General features: G+C 43.4%; 1 protein-coding gene across 3 annotated transcripts in view; it reads right to left on the bottom strand.

Annotated features, from left to right (window-relative positions):
• CEMIP (cell migration inducing hyaluronidase 1) overlaps positions 1-24,700 on the bottom strand; it is a 113,430-nt gene that overhangs the window by 69,633 nt on the left and 19,097 nt on the right. The window lies entirely within an intron of this gene.

The raw sequence follows: 24,700 nt of genomic DNA, 5'->3' as shown, positions 1-24,700 counted from the left end.
GCCGCATCAGAAATCAAAACAATTAGGTATTAATAAGAGTTCAAAAGGGCTGAAGGGATCTCCCTAGAGGGGCAGTTCCAGCTGCTCAGGTTGTTGCACCAGTTCTCATCCCCATGATGTCCCATGCATCATGATTTTTCTTACCTTACTGAGCAGCATCACTGATTTCTTCACACTTTCTGGCAAGCCAGGACCTCTTCCCTGGCCAAACCCAACTCTCACCTCTCCTGCCTGGGGTGGGGATGGAGCCACAGGCTTTTTTCCTGCCTGTAAACCTTCTGGGTGTCCTCTGACACACATCCAAGGGCCAGGGCAGAATGGGTCTGGGGGAGGCAGGTGTCCCATCCAAGGCATTCAGTCCCCACACAGAGCAGTGCCAGCTGGCTGGTGTGTGGATGCCAGAGCAACTCACTCACCAGGGAGCAAAAGTCTGGCCAACAAAACACTAACCTTTCCCTGGAGCAACTTGTTTGGCCGTTTCTGAGAATTCCAAAGAAACAACAGGACATCAGGTGCAAAACCTTCCCCGACCTGTTTGAACAGCCCATTTTATTCAATGACAGGGATGATCTGACACCACCTGTCCCTTCAGTGTTGCCACCAAGTAGCATCATGTTCAAACCCAAGTGACTCTTTCATCATTTCAGGGTCACTTTGTGCTTAACTGCAGTCAGTGAGCTCATCAGTTTTTTTTCACTTTGCATATAAATCTCTATTTTTGCCTTTACTTCAAACAGCTGCATCATAACCATAAAGCAAAGAGAATTAGCCACTAATACTGACAATATTTCAGTCCTCAGTGGGAGCTGAAAGTTGATACAAGCATTGTCTGAAAGGAACACAAGACTTTACCCTAAGCAGCACATACTTTATCCTGGGTTTTATTCCTGTCAGTCTTTAATTAAATGTTCACATCAGCTAGACAAACATCATTTGACTAGTCATTAGCTTCAGACAGAAGCACATTTATAATTCCTTGTTGTGCTCTGTGCTCAGTTCAATTAGAAGACACTGTCACAAGATCATTGCACACTGACCAAGCAGATGTTGCTGAGTTCACCTAAGATGCCACAGCAGATGGACACATTTAAAAAAAAAAAACAAAAAAACCAAAAAAACCCATTAATGGATAAAAGCAGGAATGAAGGGAGAATTCCCTACCTTTGCTTAAGTTCATGTTTCCTTGGAACTGCTAAATTTCCACACTATATTTCATTTGTAGTCCCACAGTTACCACAGAACAGCTCTTGCCTTTAAACTTACCTTTTGATACCAAATCACAGTATGTTGAAACACTTCCCCCAGGGAAGGGCAGCCCACAGACTGCTCCTGTTCTGCCTTGTGAGGCACTGGCTGAAAAATAAAGCTCTACCAAGGGGGAAAGGTGAGAATATATTTATTGGTTATAAAATATACAAGTGAACAGCATGGGTTTGGTACAATCTTGTGGGAACAGCAGGTTTGGTGGTGGTGCTGGGCTCTGCCTGGCTGGTGCTTCCCAGCAGTGCTAACCCCAGGGCGCCCCAGCCTTTGCAGGCATGAGCTCCAAGCACGTCTGAGAAAAAGCAAATTCTAGCAATTCAACAGCATTGTCAGGACATTGTCAGTGACATTTTTTTTCAACCTCAAGGAGACATAATACTGTAGAGAAGCAGCTTTCTGATAACTTGTATGATTAAAGACTTTAATCCAGGGTGGTTTGGCTTGTCCTTTATAGCCAAGTGTGGCAAAACTCCCTGAAAAACAGACACAAGGAGAGAAGTGACCCTCTGGGTGTGGCAGATCACTTACCAGCAGCACAGCTTGGGATCCCTCCACACATCATGGAAATTTCTTAGCCCTTCCTTTATTTCTTGAATTAAAATAATAGAATATATAGAAGAGAAAAAGGGGGATGGAAGTGGGAATGAGCCTCACTGAAACTGTAAACTTGCTGCATCATGGATCTGCTGGTATTTCAACAAGCTAAGCCAGGTACCAGATACCAGTTAGCAGGAATATTGTTTTACTCTTTTTTTTTAAATAATACTGGTACTTTTTCTTATTTGACTACTTGAAAATGGTTAGACACTTTGAATCCTTCTTTTATTAGTTTACATCTGTTTCATCCTGTTATGCCTTAACTATCCCTCATGTCGACTCTGCTCTGGTCCTCTGCTGTCCCAAAGTACAAAGGCATTATGTACTCTTCTATTTTAATAATAATGTCTTGTGTTTATATTATGCTTTTCATTGCAAAGACTCCCAAGGCTATTTGCAGCTGGCTGGATCCAGGCTATTCCTGTAAACACTTTTAATTTAAATAAGGTTTTGCAAAACCAGGAAACAAGACCCTAAATCCTGATCCCGCTGGGGTCAAGAGGATTGGGGTTTTGTTGCATTATCCCTGGCAGAAGCAATGTGTGCTTGGGAGAAATGCTCCAGCTTGCCCTGAAACTCAGCCCCCCCAGCACGGAGCAGTCCTGGAGCTGGGAAGTCAAATAGTCCAAATACCTGAAGCAGCAGGAGGAAGCTCATGAAGCAAACATAATTCCCCAGGCTGGAAATCAGGGCAGGCACACGGGTGAACACCCTTGCCCTCAGGAAAGGGAAAACAGGGGCAGCTTGTGATCAGCCAGCAGCAGCTCAGTGCCACACCAGGCAGCAGCATCCCACCAACGTGGCAGGGCAAGGACAAGACCCCCAGACAGTCCCCAGGGTGCTGCTGGCACTGCCTGGCTGCTTTTTGTGTCCTTTTTGTGTCAGGGCAGGAGGCTGAACTGAGCTCCCAAAACAGCCAAGAGGATGGCACAGGTGGCTCAGGGAAAAAAGTTTGGCAAAACAAACAAACAAAAAAAAATATTTCCTTTTAATAAAAAAAATTCCTTTCAAAAGTATTCAGGGCTTTGATGAAAGAATAAAGTTTCAGGACAAAAATAGAAAAGAAAACCTCAAACTTTTGCTTTTCAAAGGATGAAAGAAGAAGCAGCTTCTCAGGAATCAAACATGCACCAAAATGAAATTGCTGCCTCTGCTTGAAAGACTGTGTTGTCCTCCTCTGGAATGGTCATAGCAATGAGCTTTGAAACTTAGGAGCATGCTTGACTTTAACAACATCTAAATCCCCTTAATTTCAATCCCATGTAAGCTTTCCCAAGTTTAAACCTCCTTTTAAGTGGTCCTAGATTAAACCTGTGCCTCACATGGAATAAAACCAGCCCAAATGACTGTGGAGATGGGAGAGGGACACTCAGTTGCTGTGCAGTGCTGAGACTCAAACCATCTACATCCTGACTCTGATTTCAATCAATCTTCAAGCTGCCTTTGGTGCTCACAGAGTCCTTTCAGTGAGTTGTACCTGCAGTGAATTGCAGGCACAAGTGGTCACATTTAGCTGAATGCCTCATTGCAAAATCTTACCAGGAAAACAAACTGAATGCACAGATGTTGCATGGATATATGCATAAATGCAGATGTAATAACTCAGGAGTGTTCAAACCCTTGGCCATGAACTGCTCAGAAATGCCTTGGACTGAAAGTCTGTTTTCTGGTTACTTGACCTGCTTCTACCAGCAGCCAAGAATATATCTATCCATCTCTGTTGTTCCATGTTTATGTGGCAACACATAAAACCACAAGGAATGTAGGACAGACACAAACAGAGATGGTCCAGACCACTGCCAGGACCCACAGAAGGCAGGAGAGCCAGCAGCAGGCAGGACTAGTCATTGAAAGTCTGGAAAATCTGGCACACCTGTGATTTTCATCTGTCACAAGAGGTAAAAACAATCAGTAAGAATAAACAGAAATGGACTTGTTTCCAAAATGGAACACTGAATCACTGGCTGCCAGGAAGTGTCTGGACATGGGGATGGGTGCATAGGATTGCAAGTGTCATTGCAAGGACCTTATCTACCCCCTGCTGGAAAATGACTGGCTTATTTAGAAGAAATTGCCAGTTTTCTAGAAAACCTGTTTCTGTCTGCTCTAATCTGTACAGCCCTGGGAGAGAAATGCTGCTCCTCTTATCTGGCTGATGCTTGGGATTTGTACATGCTTAATTTGTGCCAGATTTCTTCAGAGCACAGGTTTGGTTATGAAATTACATCATTTTCCTTCCTTTGTCTATCAGCCACATGTTGCTACACGAAGTGGAGTCTCAGCAGTTTTCTTACCTCTCTTTTATGGATGTTTGAACATATTCAGTTATTTGCACAGGCAGCATTTCCACTGGTAAATGTGCCAAAGTGCTGCCTACCCATGACTGCTCCTGAGCAGGCATCCAGCACCATATAGAATATCCCAGTGCTGGTGAACAGGAGCACTGTGTCATTTATCTGCAATGAAAAAAGCAGAGGTAGGTTATGTGGAGACAGCCTGACTGTGATCCTGCTCCTCCATAAACGAGTTGCAAGCAAGGAAAATATCTAGATTTTAAAAATACCTATAATTTTAAATGTATCATTGGTACAGATGAAGTGACATCATTGATTGTTGGCCAGTGGAAGGAGGAAGCAAAATCCCTTCTCAAAGGGGTTCAAAACCAAGAGCAATGAGGTCATCAGCATCTTCTGTGGATTAGTAAGACACATATAGGAAGCCAAGAGTCCTGAGAGTAAAATGCTTAGCTCAGCCTTAATAGAGTTTCCTTTCATGTGGGGGAAATTACTGTCACTGGGCAAAGCAGATTTGCCCACGGAGCAAGGGAGAGGTGCTGAGACAGCAGACAGATGAATAGAAATGAAACATGCTTTTTTTTTTGTTTGTTTTCCCCAATAATATAAATATCCAAACCAAACTATTCCTTCTTGGAAGGACTGTCCCAGTGCCTCCAAGAAGTTGTAGCAGAAGTAACTCTAGTTCTTCTCCTTTCCTTCAGCAAGAACTCCTTCCCCAGGTTACACATCTCAAGATGTGCCATGGTATTTACTTTTAGAAAGCCAAAAGCTCTCTGAGCAGCCTGGCACTGGTGTCACCTCCCAACACCTTGGGGACAGCCTATCCCCAAAACAGAACCTCCACCAAGGGGAGCAGCAGCACAGCAAGGTCAGGCTGTCAGGACACTGACCCCAGCATACACAGGGCTGCAGTGCAGTCTTCCAAAGCCTGCAGGCACCAGGAAGTTCACATCCCATCACTCTGAAACATGTATGTCTCCAGGGAATATAAGACCAGACTAAATGTGGGAGCCAAGAGTCAAAAGGTGACTTTTGCAAGATGTCAGAGGATGCTGAATGCAATATGGGGCCAAGGGTAAGGGAAACAAGAATGTCCAGGGAAGTGAGAGGGAGCAAACACAGACAAAACCTTTTGCCTGTCTCACCATCCTAAGTGTGGGAAGTGTGTGAAAGTCTGGATGCAAGCACAGCAAAGCAGCCACCGTGCCCTGCCCTGTCCCATCCTGTCCCTGCAGACCCTCCAGGATCCAGCACAGCCCTGTGGGACCTGGGGCAGGGCACACCACAGCCAGCTCACTCAGCTTTTGGGGAAGCTTGGCTCAGAAATCTAAAACATCTCTGGGTTTTGAATTTCATTCAGCAAAACAAGAACAAAATACGTTGTCCTTCATTTTTCAAATTTTCTGTGCCTTTCAAGATTTAGGGTTTAACCTTTAGGCATTAACCTTTACCACTTGCCTGCTTTTACTGCAGCTAGGACTACATGTGTTGAAATTTAAACTTCTTTAGAAAAGCACCACTTTGCATTAAAACCTTAGAAAAGACAAAGAAGCTTTGAGGACACCACACCTGTCCCAGGAGTGCTGCACCCACAGGTGTCTGTGCTTCACAGGAGGATGCTGCCTGCACTAACACCTGCTTGCTAATGGCTTTCAATGAGTTTTTGACCATGCAGCCAGGAATCTTGGCTGCTCATATTCCTTAAGGATGCTGTACCAGCTTTGCTTGGCATTTGTTAGCATTAATTATAATTCAGTAGCACACAGGCATGTAAGCCTGGGCAGTGTCCTTGCAGGAATTATTTCACTCACCCTTCTCTGTCTAGACAGATGTATAAAGCATGTGCAGGGGCAATCTGACAGTTCCAAAGCTCTTAAGTAGTGAAATACAGTTATTTTTATCTTTTAGTGCAATGCCGGCAGAGAAAATCAGAAAAACAAACTTGTTTTTCCCCCACATCCTTTGTAAACAATGGCTTCTATCTTGCTTTTTCCTCCCCTTCCTCTACATTACAGCAGTGGTGTTAATTCTTCTGCTGAGGTGATAAAAGAACATTTTTTTCCCTCTAAGAGCTCAAATCCTCATCTGAATAGAATACAAACTCCCAGTGACTTTAATTGAGTTAATTGTAAGGGAGAACAATGTACTTGCCTCTTCCAAGGGAACTTCCCATTTCCTTCTGCCAAGGCTCAGCAAGACTCTGCAGTAACTTTCCTTGGAGATAAAGTTTCCCCTATTTAACCACTACTTCAAATGCAGTAAAACACAAAATATCCTAATGAATGCAGATGTAAAGTGGTTTTGTATGTCTGCCCTGCCAAGAGACTGGATCTGGATCCTTATATCCTTGACTGAGGGGGTGTTGGTGATAGCAACCTGCAATTACACCAGAGGCAACCTTAAAAATTGGCTTACTAAGTGGTTGCCATCAGCAAAATGACACTGGGTATCAATGTCCAGATTTACATGATGCCAAAAGTAAGAATCCTTCACTCAAATTGTGAACCTGATTCACATTTTAGTGTTCATTACTAGTATTTATAAAAGAATTGTTGTATTGCAGTTGGAAGGAACCTCTTATAAACACTCTGGCTTGAAGTAAGTTGAGCATGGATTTCATATATTTTGTCTGGCTATAAAATCAATTGGAGATCTGTACCAGCCTGAAACAGTTCTGCAGGATTTAGAGTGGGGTGAATTTACAGTAAACCAGGGGAAAAGCTGGCTCTAGATTTTCAGTTATTCCTTTTAACCAGAATTACTTCCTGGTTTGAAACACAGCAGCAATGTTGTCCTTTGGAATTTAAAGCTAATCCAAAATAAGCCCTCACAAGAGTCCTTTTGTTCTGGTTTAAAATAAAGAAATGGGGGGAGAGGTGCCATGAATGTGCACCCACATGCTTCTAGCTGAGCTTTATCTTTGAGGCAGTATTTGAGGCACAGCACAAAAGGCTGCAGAAAATCAGAGCAAACCCCTTCTCTCTACACAAGTTATGTGATGCTGGGCAGATTCTCATGTGGGAATTCCCTACAGCTCATGGCTGCATGGGCATTGTGTAACACAAGAGGCTGTTTCACCCATCAGATGGGACCTGCAGAGCCTCACACCCCTGGCAGTGGGACATGGGGTGCTGGGACATGGAAACAGGGCTCTGGGACAGGGACATGGGTGCTGGGACAGGGACATGGGGTGCTGGAACAGGGACACAGGGTGCTGGGACAGGGACATGGGTGCTGGGACAGGGACACAGGGTTCTGGGACAGGGACATGGCTGCTGGAACAGGGACACAGGGTGCTGGGCAGCCTCTGGCCTCTCTGGGAAGGGGTTGGGACCACAGCTCCAGGAGCACCCTGATTAAAATCCTATGTGTCATGATTTTAATCCCTTCACAGCCCTGCTGGGAGCAGTAACTGTGTTCTCTCCAAGCTCCACAGGCTCACAGGTGAACAAACAGGTAGCTACAAATGGCAGCAAGCAGAGGGATCAGGGCCCTGTGCTTAGAGGATAAACTGGGTGCAGGCTGGAGCTGCACTTGCTAAATTGCACTCACATTTGCCAGCATCACAAACCAGCTCTAGCAGTTACACGTGGCACATCCATTGCCAGATCCTGCAAGATTACAGGCTGAGCTCCCCTCTCCTCCTGCAGCACCTGCAGCCCGTGCCCCCAGGGCAGCACACCCCACTGCACACCCAGGCAGCCCTGCTGCCCATGGGCACATCCCACCAGAGAAGGAGCAGCAGCTCTGCTTAGGCTGCTCTGCAGAGGGACCCAGTTTCCTTGGAGTTACCAGCATCACTTCTTTGCAGAGCTCAGCCCAAAGCATGCACAGCAGAAGCTCCAAGGCAGCCAGGTCTTCTGGCCTTTGGAGCTCATTTTTATTTCTAACTGTTCCAAGTATGTTTTCAATCCTGTCCATTTTGCTATTCAGGCTGAGGATATTATATAAACAGCTCAGTTCAGCTCCAGGATCAAAAAGATACATGAGCTTTACAGGGATTCTTCATTCTATTTCTTTTAAAACTAAATATTTGTTTCTATTTGTCTGGAAGAAAGAATGAGTAAGCTTGGTGCCTTTCCAAGGATCCAGCATGTGGGGTTAAAAAAAGAAGGGGAAACATCCCACTCATTATGAAATAGTCTAAAAAACAACAACAGGAAAAGAAAAAAGCCAATCCCATAACTTCTGGACTCTGAAAGGCTAAAAAAATAACTGCTGAACTAAACAGAGAACCAAAATGCTGATACTGCCAGAATTCAGTCAGGTTAGACCATCAGTCTGCATGTGCCAGGTCCAGATGGCTGCTGGCAGCTCATGGCTCTTCCCCCACACACCCACACGTGTGACCATTTTTCCTGCTATTTAGTAGTAAACAACCTGTTTACAGAATTTGGGCAACCTTTTTTTTTTTTTTTTTTTTTTTTTTTTTTTTTTTTTTTTGTAGAGGAAGATTAATTACCAAATTGGTGTTTCACAATTCCTGTGATGAGTGAGACCTGGCCATCATCAAGGAGCCTGGTTAACAGGGAAGGCATTCTGGGATTTGATTGCTCATGTGTTATGGTTGAATGAATAAATATATCCCATCTTATTTTCAAATCTGGCATTTGTGGATTGATTCCTGAAGTAGCTGCTTAGTCAGGTGAAGCATCATGAGACCCATGGTTAAACCACAAAACACTTTTTTCCTGCCTAACTATTTTAGCTGACTGAGAAACAGAGTTTCGTAACATGTTTTTTTAACCAAAGGTGTCCTCAAGTCTCATAAAGACAGTGCAAGAGTTTCAGAGTCTTCATGCCTCCAAAATAAGAGATGTGCTTTGGTGCTCACCTTTTTTCAATAAAACCTGATTTTTAGAATGGGATTGTTTTAGAAATCTCTTTTGATGGGCATATGAAGAGGTTGAAGCTTCACAAACTGTCTCAGTGTTGGTCACAAGAGGGTCTTTCTCACGGCCCTTTAGGGTACATTGGGTTTAAACAAATATTTACACCATGCCCACACCTGCAGCAGTCTAAGCAGCAGGGATGCACAAGGAGCCCAGCCCAGCCTGGAGATCAGCCCTTTTCTGAACAGCACTGCAAATCTCTGCTCAGCTACAGATGCACACCTACCCCAGGTACTCCAGCCTGGAAATCCATTTTGGCCTGAAATCACTGAAGAGAGTATGTAAGGTAGACAGACCTGAATTTTGACTGTGAGAAAGAGAAAGGAGGTGCTGGGGTAAGAAAAATACCTGGAGGGCTTGTTGCCCACTCAGGGCTCACCCTGGAGCTCTGTGGGAGTGGAAGGGCTGCTCACCCCAGAGGGAATGTGTGCTGGACACTGTGCCCTGTCCCTGTCCCTCGCTGGGATATCTGCCACACCTGGAAAACAGCTTTCCTGGGATTGCAGAGGACAACACACAGCCAGTCTCAAAAAGGGCAGGCTGGGGCAAAGAGAAAAAATGCATTTAAGGGCTTGAACACAAGAGAGATGGTCTGCAGCCAAGAGTACAGTCTTCAAGGGAAAACAAAGAAATGTCCTTTGAGGTTCTCTTTCTACTCTAAAAAAACACAACAAATCCTCAAAGCCAAAGAAAATCAGATTTTTTTTGCTTTGTCTGGAAACAACGGCTGCTTATTACGAAGGTCTGATCCAGGGACCCTGGCTGACCTCTGAGGACTTTGAGTCAGGTGCCAGGATGGCTGAAAACAAGGGATTTTCTCTTCCTTGCCCCACAAGGCTGAGGTACAGCCAGTCACATACCCATTGTGTCTCCTGGGGCAGCCAGGTCATGTGGAGCTGCTGCAGCAGAGGGAACCAGCATCCAGCAGACATTTCACCAGGGGCACAGATTCAGGAATTAGAAAGTAATCTCCAACTTGAACCAGAGCCACAGTCTAGAGAGACCTGCTTCCTCCACTTTGCAGAGAAGTTTATTATTATGGTTTCCACTAAAATCTCTCTCTCCCTGGCTGTTTCTTCAATGTCAGTTTAGAATAACTAAGGATAAAGTTAAATCATCTTTTAACTCCTGTTTCCCCAAAATTTGACATACACATTTACAAAAGAATTGCCCCTATGTCTTTCCTACATCCTGTGATTCCTGTGATTCACCCTCTTTCAGAGAAAAAAAGACTCCAAAGTAGAAACCTTTGGTACAAGCCTTAGAGCCAAAACTGCAGATATAGTACAGTTGCTATACTGATAGAAAAGATCTCCCACAAAATACCCCAACACCCATTCCTGTCTGAGAAAGGCATTTGTGCTGTGCAAAGCAGAAAGCCACATGAAGTTTACACTTGAAAAGAAAAACTAAACACCAAGATAATTAGCTTTTGGAGTTTTTTTTTTTCTCTTTCCTCTCCTCTTAAGTGGCTTAGCATGTAACACCGAGATGCCTGAACCATGGTTTGCTTTCCTCATGTCCCCAAAACCTTCCAGGATTTAAATACATTCTTTGAACTACCTGCATTCCTGGTAAAAATGGAAAACATAAATTTGGCTTAGAGAAAAAAAGCACCACCTTCATTGTCTGCCTCTGCATTCTACAAAGCTCAGGAAGTCAAAATTTTTCCAAAGGATTCCCTGAAGTGACCCACCACCCATTCCTGCCTGTAGAGGGATAAATGAGGGGAAAACACTTAATTTTGGTGAAATCAGGTGTTCTGAATGCCTGGACCTTTACTTTGCTTTACATATGGATAGCAATAAAGGAAAGCTCTTTCTGACTTGTACTGGTTTTTTCATTAAAATAAAACAAAGCTATCTACAGGATGGAAGAGGGGACAGGCTGTTCTAAAACAATAAATCAAAGCCACACAAAGACCCATCAGCTTAAGCCAGATACTGCCCTCTAGATTTTAACCAGCTCCAGCTGTGTCATAACACAGGACAGCTCAAAACCAGATATATTTTCAGATGATCTGCCCCTGACTAGAGGAAATGAAAGAAATGCACCAGAGCCATATTCGTGGAATATTTTTAGGCTGGAGTCCCAAGACGTTTGGCTGTTTCATAAGGGTGATTTGCATTGCCTTAGCACATTTCATCCCCTGAAGTCACCATCACAAAAAGAGCTTGTCACTCCCCCAGATGCTGGGAAACAGCTCTGGTGCTGCACTGCACTGACTGCCACCTCCCTGAGGAAAGAGGAAGGCATCAGAAGAGGAAACTAGAGGGTGAAAGAATTAAAAAAAAAAAAAAAAAAAAAAAAAGAAAAAAGAAAAAACCACAGCTGTGACCATCTTGAGCTGCAGGATCATTTGGGAATAAGAGTGTGACAGTCTAGTGTGCACATGAGCAGGCTGAATGCAGCAATGAAATAAATTACACAAGGATTGAAGAGATCAAATGAAAAGCACATACTTTGGAGTTTGTGGAGGAAGAGATGGAAATAAGGACTTCCCCACAACAAAGGGCTTGGGAAGAGTGGCAAGAAGTGAAGGTATTAGAACTTATCCTCTATGTAAATATTGGAAAGGTTAAGGGGGTTATTTTCTGTTTAAATTAGTGATATTTAACAGTTTCCTATTTAGTTCTGCAGTTCAGTTCTGTTTCTTCAGCCTGTACAAAAGCCCCTGTGAGCCCTGCAGCAGAGCTGTCTGTGTGGCTGAGCTGGGCTGCAGCAGAGGAGAGATGCCAGCTGGGCAGAGAGGTAGGGCAGATGTGTGCTCCAGCCATTCCCAAAACTGAGGGAGAGCTGCAGCCTCAGGAGAGAAGCAGTAATCAGGCATGGGCTTCAAAGCAAAGCAGATGTGTGTTTTCCTGAGGACCTCCTGGCTGCTCCCAAGTGCAGAAGCCTTCCCCTCTTTCAGGGGGGTCAATAAGCTTTGGGTCCTGCTTCTCTGCTTAAATCTCTCAGTTCTGTATTATTTAGCAGCTGCTACTCTGAGAAAAATTTGACCAGCCTAAGCATCTTGTAGATGAGCTCTAGTTTTGGCACTCTCAGTGCTGGCACACCAGGAGCTCCACAGGTGCCCAGGGGCTTGTGGACACACAGCACTGGCAAGGAATGACAGCAATGAATTCATGGTAGATCCCAAACTACAAATTCAAAGTAATTTTAGAGCCCTACCTGAAGGCTGGGGGAACATACATAGATTTAGATGCTTTTGTGCTTCAAAACCAGCTCAAACAAGGGAGACAAACTTAGAACACAAGGGATAGAAGTCAAACTTGATAAATATAATGCCAATGGAGCAATACACAGGACCACATTTTTGTCTTCTTAGGAGTTTCTTGCAAGAGAAACAAATGAAAATATTTTTAGGCAGAAAGTTTAACTTTCCAGTTTAAATAAAAGTCATACTAACATGTGTAGAAAACTACCTTGAGCTATTTAAGGTATTTGTACCCCAAAACTAAGCAACTGTGTTCACAACCTTTTCTAGTGAAAAAGTTATTTTCATTTTATAAATAAGGAACTTTCTTCTTTCTTTTTTTCATTCATGTTCCTAGTCAGGTCAACACTTTTTTATGTTTTCACAAAAAAAAATTCGGTCTTTGAAGGAGGCAAGCTTAATATACACAAGCAAAAAGTCAGTGTTTAGTGGGTCTCAACTGTCTGAAACATTACTTTGAAAATTTTTGAGGATCTACTGACACCAGACTGTATAAAACCTGACATTTCTGCCCTTCTGTTACTGTCATTCAACAATCCCCACAGTGCACTTCATGCATTTTTACCATTGTGTTTATCCTGCTTGTTTTCTTTTGGAAATTGCTGGATGAAACAAACCCAAGAAGTCTTTGGGGTTTTTTTTTATCAAGATACTAGCATTTGCAGTTCTGGCTCTTTCAGGTAAAGTAAAAACATCAAAGTGTTAAAAAAGTGTTCTGTTTTGGCAGTGAGCAGGCTTCCTGGGATAAGCAAAAGTATAAAAAGGACAAGGGAAAGGCAAAAGAGCAGGCAAGAGGTTTCCTGTTCTTGAACATGTGGCAGATAGAGATCTGCACGTACACACATCCATACCTCATTTACAACCCTCAGAACACTCCTCCAGTTCACTCTGAACTCTCAGAAGCAAAGACACTGAGAGAAATGTGATCAAGCAGGCAAAGGAGGGGAGATTCTGTAGTGGTGGGATGGAAAACGAGTCACGTAACTTGGAGATGAGATTTGGCTGAACAAACCCACACAAAGTGCATGTCTGGGGCTCTGGGAGAGGATGAATAACACTTGTTCAGTATAGTGAGCAGCACACAGTATTGGCTGCATCAGGTGGAGTGTGAGTCCTAGGCAAATGGGTATCATCTAGTGCTGGGTTTTCTGGTTATCCTGGATGCCAATCCTGGCTGTGTTTTAGTGAAGGGAACCTCTAGGCTGATGAATGTTTTTCTAGAAAACAGCCCTGCCATGTTTATTGACGTGGTGTGTCACATAGCTGATGAACATGGAAGGGCACAGTCCAAATCCTGACCTCACTGATGAAAATCTGGGGTAAACTAACAAGGGAATGCCATAGAGTACAACTGAAAATTACATATTTTTTTCCTTGGGATTGAAAAAACAAGAGAGTTCCATCCAGTGAGTCAGTCTCCCCCAACTGCTATTACTCCTATTTAAAAACAACCCCTCCTGACACTTTGGTCAACATCTACGTGAGCTGAACTTTCAAAGGGAGTGAGAGAACTGGGAATTTAAAACTTTCCTGTTCATAATATGGGAATGAAGCAGAAGTCCCCATATGCTGCTTTGGTAAGTTTGTCTCTTACAGACTGAAATTTAAACTTCAAAGGACCATAAAAAATGCACAAGCCCCTATTTGGCCTCCAACCCATCCCAGGAATAAATCACAGGAGGTCAGTACTTCTTGCTCTCAGTCAGGATACAGCTGGTTTTTCTCTCAAGAAATTTCTCCCACCTCACAACAACTTGCCCAGCACTTGGCTGAATCTCCTGTGGCACAAATCATGTTTTCAGGACATGCCACCTCATCTTCAGTCAGCAGCACTGGTGAGGAAAGAGGAATGAGAAATATCCCCCACCTCACTGGTGCTGAGAAGAGCATAGAAAGGGCTGCAGAGCATCTGGCCCTGCCACTTTTTCCCAGTTCAAGCTGTTTTCCATGAGCCCCATTTCCCACCAGCTCCCTGCAGCTGTCACTCACTTTTCTTAGATTTTGGCTTTTTTTACAGTTTTCTGCCATCATCTCAAGTCTAGTAAACACACCCAGCCCTCACAATGACAAACATGGCTATTGGGTGAACATCCAGCCAATTTTCTCAGGGCCTTGTTGCTGAGGATGGACTCTTCTGGAGGACTGCTGTTTGCAGGGACTGTAACTAGTCAGGTGTGTGTTTACATAACTAGAGTCAGATATATTGGGATTTAAATGCTTTTCCTAAATACTGCTATTTAGGAAATGCCATTAAAAATTCAAAAGCATAGGTCATACCTTAATATAAATTACAATTTTCTGTCCACATCTCCTTAGGCAAAAAGAATGATTTTTGGTTTTGTGAAGCTCAACAAATTACAGGAGGGATCCTGCCCTGAGGTACAGATCTGCTGATCCCCATGAAACCAAGGTCTGACTCAGACAGCATTTGGCTTGCAGACAAATGTGTTCAAGCAAAAATAAGAACTCCCTGCATTTAACACAGTACATCATTTCATCATCTCTTTTCCCACCCTACATATTTCATGGAGGAATCACATCCCAGTTCACTTCCTACCTTTTTAATGTCTTCCCAAGCTCTCTGTCACAGACTATTGTGTATTTTGTGTTTTCCTGCTGCTGTGGATGCACATCTGGTCAGGAGATGCTCCCTCAAGACCAGGAGAAGGATAAAAGCAGGGAAAACCCCTCAGGTTTATATGCCAGGCTGCTAAGTGACAAGCAGCCTGGTTTGCCACAGCCATCTGGGACTGCCTGATGCTCAGATTGCTCTAATTCCTGCTGGAATGTGACCATCTCAGCAAGGATGTGTCTGCTCAGAGCCACCTTGCTAATGCCAGCTGCAGAGCACAGCCACCAGCAAGGGAGGAGGTGAAGAGGGAAAACCTCAGGGCTTTGGGATGGCTCAGGCAGTGCCAGCTCTGGCTTCCCCCAGCTGCTCTAAGTGGTGCAATCTGCTACCTGGTGTTCTGGCAAGTGTTTTAGCTCCTTTCCAATTATAAAAAAACATGTATACAAATCTTGTGGCTTTCATCCATGGGTTGATCTGTGGGTAGTTAAAGGATTTTAATAGACAGAAGGGAATTCAAATACATCTGCTGACTTCTGTGTTGTGTGGATGATCCCCTCTGAATCACTGATGTTATCAGGAGGGGCAGGCTATGAAACCCAAGTAGCACTTTGTTATTATTGGAAGTAGTGGTGGTGTTCCTTGTATTGCACCCATATCTAGGGGATGGAGGGGTCAGAACTCATTCATGTACAAGAACAAGAAAGCATTCACAGCTTTAAACTGTGAGCTCCACTTTGAAATACTAATTATGCCTTCCTGAGCATTTATCCATCTGGAAAGCAAGAGGAAAAGCTCATTTGGAACTAATCTGAAAAAGAAGCAATTTAGGAAATATCTCAAAACTGGGCAAGACTGCAGCAAGCACATTCTAGCCTCATCTTGTTATCTTTGTTTTCCTCCCGACCTTATCACCACTAAGGAATTTAATCGTAAAATGACAAGTAGCTGAAAGTATGAATCAGACTGGCATTGAATAATAGGCCATAGGAAAAAAATCTACCTACACAACCTTGGCAAATACAAGTATAATGAGTCCCCCAGAGTCTCAGTGCAGACTTGGGCTATGTAAGTTTCCCTGCACTGAAATCTCCACCTTTGGATGGGTTGCAGCCTCCTGGAGGCTTTGTGTCACCCAAGGTCAAAAGAGTCCAGATTTTAAAAAAGAATATTTAGACACAAGTTCATTTTGGGCTCTTGAATTTTCAGATAATCAAAATTGTTCACTGATGAACATGATAACAAGCTCCTGCACAGTTTTCAGCCCATGAAATAGAGGTTGAGCAGTGAACCTGTGCCCATCCCTGCACAAACACCACAGCAGGAGAAAGGCTGAACACATGCCTGAGCACTCACATGGGCATCTACCTGTTTGTTTGCTGCTGACAAGAAATTTGGCCCTCCCCTCCCTAATTTTCTTTATAAGACTCTCATAAGTATCCAAGTCCTTCATCAAGGCACCAAAGAATACCAATATGATGAGCCTCACTGCACACCTCCAGACACATTTCCCTGAATTCTCCCTGTAAAACCAAGGCAGGGAGTCCTGACAAGGGAAAACCCTCCCCTCTGAGCCTTAGCAGACCACATATTTCCCTGTTGGGAATACAATATGTATTTCCCTGTTTGGAAATACCAAAGGTATTTCCCTGTTCTCATTAATAGCAAGGAATGCTTAATCTAACTGCCACAGCTTTCAGGCTGCCTCAACAATTTGACTTATTACACTATACTTCAGATATGTGCTTTGAGGAGATATAATTCTTATCTTTAGATGTGCTGATAGCAGAAAGAAGCCTGGCCGACTTACTGAACAGCCCTGTGCCTTTGATAATAGTATTTGCCTTTGGTGCTTCTGTGATTAGAAAATTTGCACAGGCACAAAGCCTGGGTCATTAAATTGAAGGATTAAATTTCTGACTTTGATTACTGCATGAAGTGCCAATCTTTGTACTGTTGTCCAGCACCAAAAGAAGGCACTTACAACCAAATAATATTTTCCATCCTCTTCTCCTGGATTACCAGCCTCTCTATCTTGTAACAAGCCTGATGTTCTCTATGGACCTTTGTGCTTCAGGACAATAATTTTGAGGAGAGCCCTTAACTGAGTCTTAGAGATAACTCTCAAACTTCTGTGAAGCAGAAGAAAAATACCAACACTGCCCCACCCCACCCCCCCACCCCCCCCCCCAAAAAAACCAAACAAACAAAAAAACAAATCAAACAAACAAATAAAAGGAAAGGAAAAGTAAAAACAGCTTGGAGAGGGTGAAGATCATGGAAACTCTCCAGCAAAGAGACAAAACCCACGGAGAAGGGATCTGAGGGTACATAAAGGTTTTGCACACACTTTTTCTGTCCTGAAAGAAATGCTCAGCAGATCTGGACTGATCCTGGAGCACACTTCACTCCTAGGCATTACAATTCCAGCCCATGCTCTCCTGTTCACTTGCCAAAACATTCAGAGTTACTTGCCCTGCACTAATCCTTTCCAGAGGCATCAGCACACATCCTCCTGCTCATCCTCACAGGGAGCTCCCAGCCATAGACAGAAAACTGCTGTCTGCAGCTTGATCAGGCATTTCTGCTGAGCCTGCAGTGTTCCCCAGCAGCCTGGAAACACAACCTGTGGGTCTCCACCAGGGCTTTGTGCTTGCCCATCAGCCAGTGAGAGGCACAGGTCCCCTGAGAGATGCCAGCCAGTCTGAGCTGTGCTGGCAGGTGTGGAGCAGCCTCTTTGCAGCACAGGGCAGCATGTGGAGAATCAGGAATTCTGCTTGCTTCAGCCACCTAGCCTGATGGAAGCAGAGAAACTGAAGGATTACTCTAAACATGGTTTGAAAAGGTGGGAGGAAGGCACAAGTGCTGCAGCAAGACAGGAAGAAAAAGCCCAACAGCCAGATAAGATGTGCTGGGTGGCTGTGCTGTGGCTGTGTCCTCCTCCACATCCACCCAAGTACTGCCTCTGAGCTCACTGGACAAGATTCACACTCACAGCTGCCAATTTCAGCTGAGTCATGTGCATTCATCCCAACAGCTCCTGCCTACCCCAGGAATCTGGGTGTTCCAGCCCTCCAACAGATGTCTGGACTGGCACGAGATCTGCTGGGTCTTCCTACAGTGCCCCAGAGGCAGGGAAAGTGTTAATCATGCAGTATCCAACATTAACCTATCCAAATCCTGGTACACAGCTCCCTGTCAAATTCTTTATTTCCCCTCTGACCTTCCCTTAGCCAGCCTAGTGCAGATACTGTGGAAGCTGAGGGCAGCCTGCAAAGGCAGCATCCCAGGTACAGCCACCCATCAGCTTACAGTGACAGCACTGAAAACACTTCACCTGCTCACTCAGGTTATTTCTGAAATTATCAACCCTAGAAGATTGCTAATAAAGTTCATCCAAACGTGATTTGGTTTGCATCTTGTGTTTGGCACAGATATCACTACACTAAGAGATCATTTCTTGGAGGTTATGCAGTACTTTGAATTTTAAAAGAACAGATAAAACATAAAGTCACTTGAGACAGGTAAAAGTCTGGTTTTCTATCTCTGATTACTCTGGGCTCCACAATCTGACATTTCTTTCATTCCAGAAATCATTGGAATACAATGCCTGTAGAGTTCATATGCGAAATTGCTTAGGCAGGCACTTATTTTCCTTCAAACTCCTAAAATCTCTTTTTCTCCTCAATTCCTTCACCCTTCCATGGGAATCTTATTCCTCCATGTTTTTCCATGCAGTCTGGAGATTTCACTGTTGCATCAGCCCTGAGTCTCACACTAGTGAGCATCCAGCATACTTGAGGTGTAGACAGAGCAGCCACACAATTCACTCCCAATTATTTCTGAGCAAGATGCTCTAAACAAAATGAAGTAAAATTGTGGTTTTCCTTTGTTACAGCATATTTCTTGCTTATGATTCTTCAAAACAGATACATTGCCAACTGTTTCTGGATCAGAAAACTCTGCAAACCTCTGCCCAGTTCAAATAACTGGTTCCATACAAGACAAAGGGAACCACAACCACATTGTGGTTTTCAATAGTAAAATGTAGTTAAATTGATGCTTGAAAAAGAGCTAAAGTTAAAGCTGAACTTTACCAACGCCCTGGTGCTGCCTTCAAATTTAAATTCATGCCTGAAGATTGTGGGCCAAAGCTTTGGCAAGTGTGAGCTGGCCATCAGTGACTTGGCAGATTTAGCTCTGCATTTGCAAACTGAGAGCTCACCATTTAAAATAGATAATAACTGCAAAACTCAAGTTGTCCATGAGCTGCTAGTAGGTTTTACTCTTCCTTAAAGTGCACAAAGATAGATTAATATAGATATATGAAAGTGTTATAATTCTGGTAATTCCCCCATGACAGGAGTGTCCAGACTCATTATTACAGCAACTCAGTCATGGCCCTACATCTCTAAATCAAGATGTCACCCCCTGGAATGGGGGAATTACCAGAATTATAACACTTTCATATATCTATATTAATAATGCCCTTCTCAGGTGCATTCCCATGGCCTTCATGATGGGATCAAAGGACAACATCTTTAGATTTTTTTTCAGATTCTAAGTTCAGGGGAACGAAATGGAGCTCAAGCTTTGGCCAAAGCTATCCTGCCCAAACCCACAGCAGGGACACTGCCAGAGGAGCAGCACACACATGGGTGTGGGGCTTGGTGGATAATGCTGGAGGGACCTGGGAGCCCTCCAGCTTTGCCAGCAGAACGTGCTGCTTCACATCCCCAGTGCCTTTGCCTTCTTTGGTGCCAACTATCTCAAACCTGCTTTGGAAACCTGAGCCTCTGTTGTGTGTAATCAGCTCAGGTTTCACCTGCAAACCTCTGGGGTTTTTACCACAGTGTGTTTTTAACAATAACTGAGGACTCAAAGTGCAGGAGCCAAGGTGATGGCCAGGCTTTCTCGTGGTGCTCATCCCTTGCAGCATCTGCTGTGTGCAAGCCATGGCATTGCCCACCCTGCTGAGCTGGCTGGCTCCAGGACTCTCTCCTAACAGTGGAACCAGTGCAAAGCACAAGTCATTTCACTGAAGTAAGAGCACCACTAAAAACCATAAATTAAATCAAGCCAAATGAAGAAGATTGCAGGGGGAAAAGCAGCACCTAAAATGGATATTCCCTGTCTTTATACAATGCTAAGAAAAGATGGAAAATAAATGCAGCACAGTCTGCAATCTTGCTGTGCTGAGACCCAACATTTCAAAGCTTTAGTTAGAAAGATGCAATAATTCCAGTGCTGTTTGGATTACAGAAGATGCAAAGTTTTGTGCACATTCTGATGTATTTCTGCACTTTATATATATGTGGGAGATAAATTATGTGTGCAGCGACCAGTACAAATAAATGAACCAGAGCCAGAGCTCTTCTGGAGGGATTTCAGGGACAGCAGGCCAGGACTTACTTGGATCCTATTTCAAAACTTTCTGGAAAGAGAAACCTCTCTGCACATCAAAAAAGCTGGAATAGAGTGAAAGCAGAAGCATCTCTGCATCAGTTAGTGTCAACCTTTCAAACCTTGCTTCTACACTCTTAGAAACTGCTGAGACCTTCAAAAGGTCACTGATGAATATTTTGGGAAAATGATAAAGCTCCAGACCTTTGGAAAACAGAACATTTTCTATCAACATAGGGCAGTACCTGTAGAAGTTGCTGGGGTCCTGGATGACATTTTCAGGGGCTCTCCATTCCACTGGAGGATGCAATCCTGCTCGAGCATGACGACACCTGGCACTGCTGGAGCAGCTCACAGCCACAGGGATGGGAAGGGAATGCTGCTCTGGCAATGGACAAGGTCAGGTCTTGGGGCACCTGGCCTGGATACAGAGCTGAGGGAGAAAGAAAAATGACAAACACATCCATTAAACCAGCCAGGCACAGCCGGAACATGTGCATTTGATCATCACTGCCTGTAAATGGTTTTTTTGCCAATGAAGAGTTCAGAACATTTGGAAAGTCACTGAAATGTTTCCAGTTCAAATAAAAAAGGTAAACCAGAAATAGCATCTGCAGCCATCCATGGGGATACCATGAAGTGAGATATGAGATGTACAGTGCCATAAAAATGTTCACTATTCAAAATCTTTTGGGAGACGGATAATCAAGGAAGCATCACAAAGTAACTCGTTTTTTATGAATTCAAATAGCTGCACTTTAAAAACAGGCTTATTCCATTGAAAATACAGAAAACTGAAGTTATTTCAATGGGCTTTGGACTAGGTCCAGTTATCTAATAGAATCCACATCTTTGCTCTCAAGTAGCAGACTAGGCTGAAATTCTGGGGGCTAAAATTTGATGTCCTGACTAAATGACCTCGCAGACTAAATACCAAAGCCCAAGGCTTCAGCAAAGCTCTTGCAGGGACCAAGAGATGCCCCTGACCTGTAACTCAACTCTACAAACCAATTACAAAACCACACTCCAGCTGTGTCCTTTTTCTGCTCTGCCATCACTCAAAGAAAGTTTGTGTGGCAAACATTTGTTTTAAGGCTGAAGGCATGATGCTCCCCTGCTTTCCACCATGTGAAATTCCAGTGCAAAAGGAAGATGCACAGCTAGTCATACAAATCTGTCTCTGCATGCAGGGCTGTTTCAGGCAGCTTGTCATGTTCCCTGAAGGGTTTCAGATGCACAAAGGACAGATGAGGACATCTATAATCCTGCTGCCTTCATTCTCCTACAGTGTAGAATAACACTCTTTGCATCAAGAACTTAAAACATCCAACATAAAAATCTGTGGCAGCTCAGAAATGTCTAAGCTTCACCATGAGCATCCATCCATCAAAATTATTTTTAAACTCAGTTTGTGTCTTTGGGGTAGATCTAAATGGAAGCAGTAGTTTCTTATCAGATTTTGATTTCGCAAGGGTACAAGTGCAGCCAAGATGAGCTGAGACTCCATCTATCAGGATATCTGCCTGCTAATGCAGGGCACTCACATCTCCAGATCTGCTTATCCTCCTCTTGTCTACACAAACTGAAAGATCTGCAAAAGCAGACTATCACTCATTGTTGATTTTCAGTCCCATGGAAATACAATAATTTATCTGACAGATCTTTAAACATGTGTCTTACTGAAAGAGGTTACAGCCCTGATCAAGAAATCCAGATCCTATGTGAAGAGGCTGTTTTTTCCATGTGGAACATCACTAAGTCAATAGGAATGAAAAATTAATCCACTTTCTAGAAAGAAAAATCCATCTTCCTTAGAACTACCACTATAATTTTTGGTTACTTCTGTCAAAATCGTTTAAAGAAAATGGTTGCAAAGAGACTTTAAAATAAGAGAAGTGGTGACAGATTGATGTGCTAGGAGAAGAAGAACTGGTTAAAATATTATAAAATGTGACTCTTCTGATTGCTTGGGTGGTTTAATGGACATAGTTGTCATTTTAGCTGCACAACACGTCCTGCTGAAGAGATGTGTCAGATTTCCCCATTCTTACAAGGCAATTTTCCCAAGTAGATTGTGAAAATGAGAAGTTCTTTACAATTCAGAGAGATCTGCTATTCTGCTGGAGAGTGAGTATGAAGATAAGCAACATGCCAAGTATTGGAATAACCATGTTGATTTCTGAGGAAAGGTTTTCTTGCTTTCTTGTTTCGTTACTCTTGCTTTTGTCCTGTCATGCTGTCAGCTGTCATGTTGTAGCAAAAAACCTTAAAAATGAAAAGATCAAAACATACCTTCTCCCTTTCTGGTTGACTGACTGTTCAAAAAATGTTAATATCTTAGGGAAAAAAATTTTCTTGGTGAAATTTCCAAGTGAAGGCTTTAAAATTCTCACAGAAAGAAAAAAAAAATGTATCTTTCTTTCTCTAAGACATGCTAGGGTGTCACTGGCATCAGGAAAACTACTTCGATTTTTCAACTGGTTTACATCAGAGATCCAAACTGAACCTCTTTATCCAAATACAGACACTATGAACTGAAAAACATCTCTTTTCCTTCTTCCCAGCCTGTGCAGTGCTGATAATCCTCAAGCAGCACAGAAACCCTGGGACTGCTCAGATTTCCTGTGGCTAGAAAACCACTGCTCACTGCCTCCTGCATCTCCTGCTTGCTTTACACCTAAGAGCATCAGGAGCAAAGCAGCCACAGGGACACTGAGCCCACAGAAGAGCCAAGAATGTGAAACCCAGAGATGAAGGATCAGCACAACTGCAAACATTCACTGCAAGAACAGAGTTAACAAAAATGGAATCGTTTCTATTTCACTCGGTGAAGAGTGACCAAGTGAACTGGTGTAAAATCAACAGCATTTCCTGCAGTATTTTAGAATTGCGAAGCATCTTTTTTTTTTTTTTTAATTCAAAACTGACACTAATTTGGCTGTGTGGCAGTCTCTTATGACTGTCTAACACCTTTTTAAGCTTATAAAAGAAAACAGCACATCCTGCCAAAAACTCTGCTTACTTTAATAAGAACTAATACCAAAAAAAAGAAGTTCCAGCCTCCCCTGATGAGCTGCTGTGAAGTCTGCAGGCAAACAGTAAATGCACAGCTTCACCTGCCCAGTGGAAACCAAGGCACTTGTCTTGTAATTTGTATAAAAATCAGAAAATGCTTAGGAATCTCATTTACATTGGAACAAGTACTGCAGGTGTCAGGAAGTCTCCTGTTCCATGCTACTGGAAATTTCACACACCTGTATAGAGAGAGCCATGAAACCTCTCCCTACATTTTTCTCTCTTTGTTGACCTTTGCAGCAGCTGAAAGTCAGATTGCTGGGACACCAAGGACCTTGGTGCCCTGATGATGAAGTCTGAGGGACTCTGAGACTGCCAGAAGATGTGGTGCTGGCAGCTCTGGTGATTTCCCTGTGACTTTCCCTCTGTTTAGTGTTCCCCCTCAAAGCATTGCTTTATTTACATTGCAACATGAGAGTTTCAGATGTCATTAAAGAGCAAAGGGATTGGTCCTGTTTGGACAACAACAACACTGCAGACTCCAGAATCAAAAAGGGAAGATTAAAAGACCTGATAGCTCTTGCTTAGTGAATTTCATGATTTTGAGTTGGTCCCAGGACCATGGGGAATTATTTGGTGCTCCCTGCTGAAGAAAGCCCTTGGAAACCACTGAGAGAATGACATTTGATATTCCTTGGAGGACTGAGGAGGAAGGACCATGAACAAACCACAGAGGGTGGGAATATCAGCCTGAGCTGCCAGATTAAAACATCCCCAGGAAAACCCATCCCCAGGATTTTTGGATCTAGAAACACTGCCAGAGGAATTGTTTTTCCCCAGGCATTTCTTTTCCTGGGCAAATTACATCCAGGAGGAGAGGAGCATGAAATGGGAATGAAAGAAACCAAGCAGAAAGGAATTAACTGTACTCTAGGCACTTAGCTCAGAAAGGATTTGCCTGCAAAGTTAGCTGAAGGACTTGGATCTCAGTTTTCCACGCCAAGGAGCCCATCCCTAGACTGACTATCTTGGGCTCCATTCAGCAGTAACACAGCAGTCACTATTTCCTTCAGCTGAAAGGATATTTTCACCTGCTTGCACAGAATACAAGTTCTTTTCTACCAGAGCTGCAGGAAAAGGAGTAGAAAAACAGATTTTGTAATAAAGTTGTTAAGATCAAAGCAAACCATCTTTCTCCATAATCGGATTGACTCTTTCAGGCTTTTGATCAGAAGTATGACACTGAGAATTTAGCAGACAAACAAGCAAGCCATCAGTTAGTCAGGGTGCTGAGAATCAGAGTGAGGCTGAAATATTCTAACACTTCTCCTCTTCAAATTAATCAAACTCTGAGGCACGAGAACAATTTCTTCTATCCTGCACATACATATATTTCCCTCCCAAAACCCATAAAGTGAAGCATTTAATGTGACCTTTACTCATCCTG

Source organism: Erithacus rubecula, assembly GCF_903797595.1.
Source record: "Erithacus rubecula genome assembly, chromosome: 14".
Taxonomy (NCBI): domain Eukaryota; kingdom Metazoa; phylum Chordata; class Aves; order Passeriformes; family Muscicapidae; genus Erithacus; species Erithacus rubecula.
The sequence above is the reverse complement of the archived record's forward strand: the minus strand, read 5'-3'. Positions and strand labels throughout refer to the sequence as shown.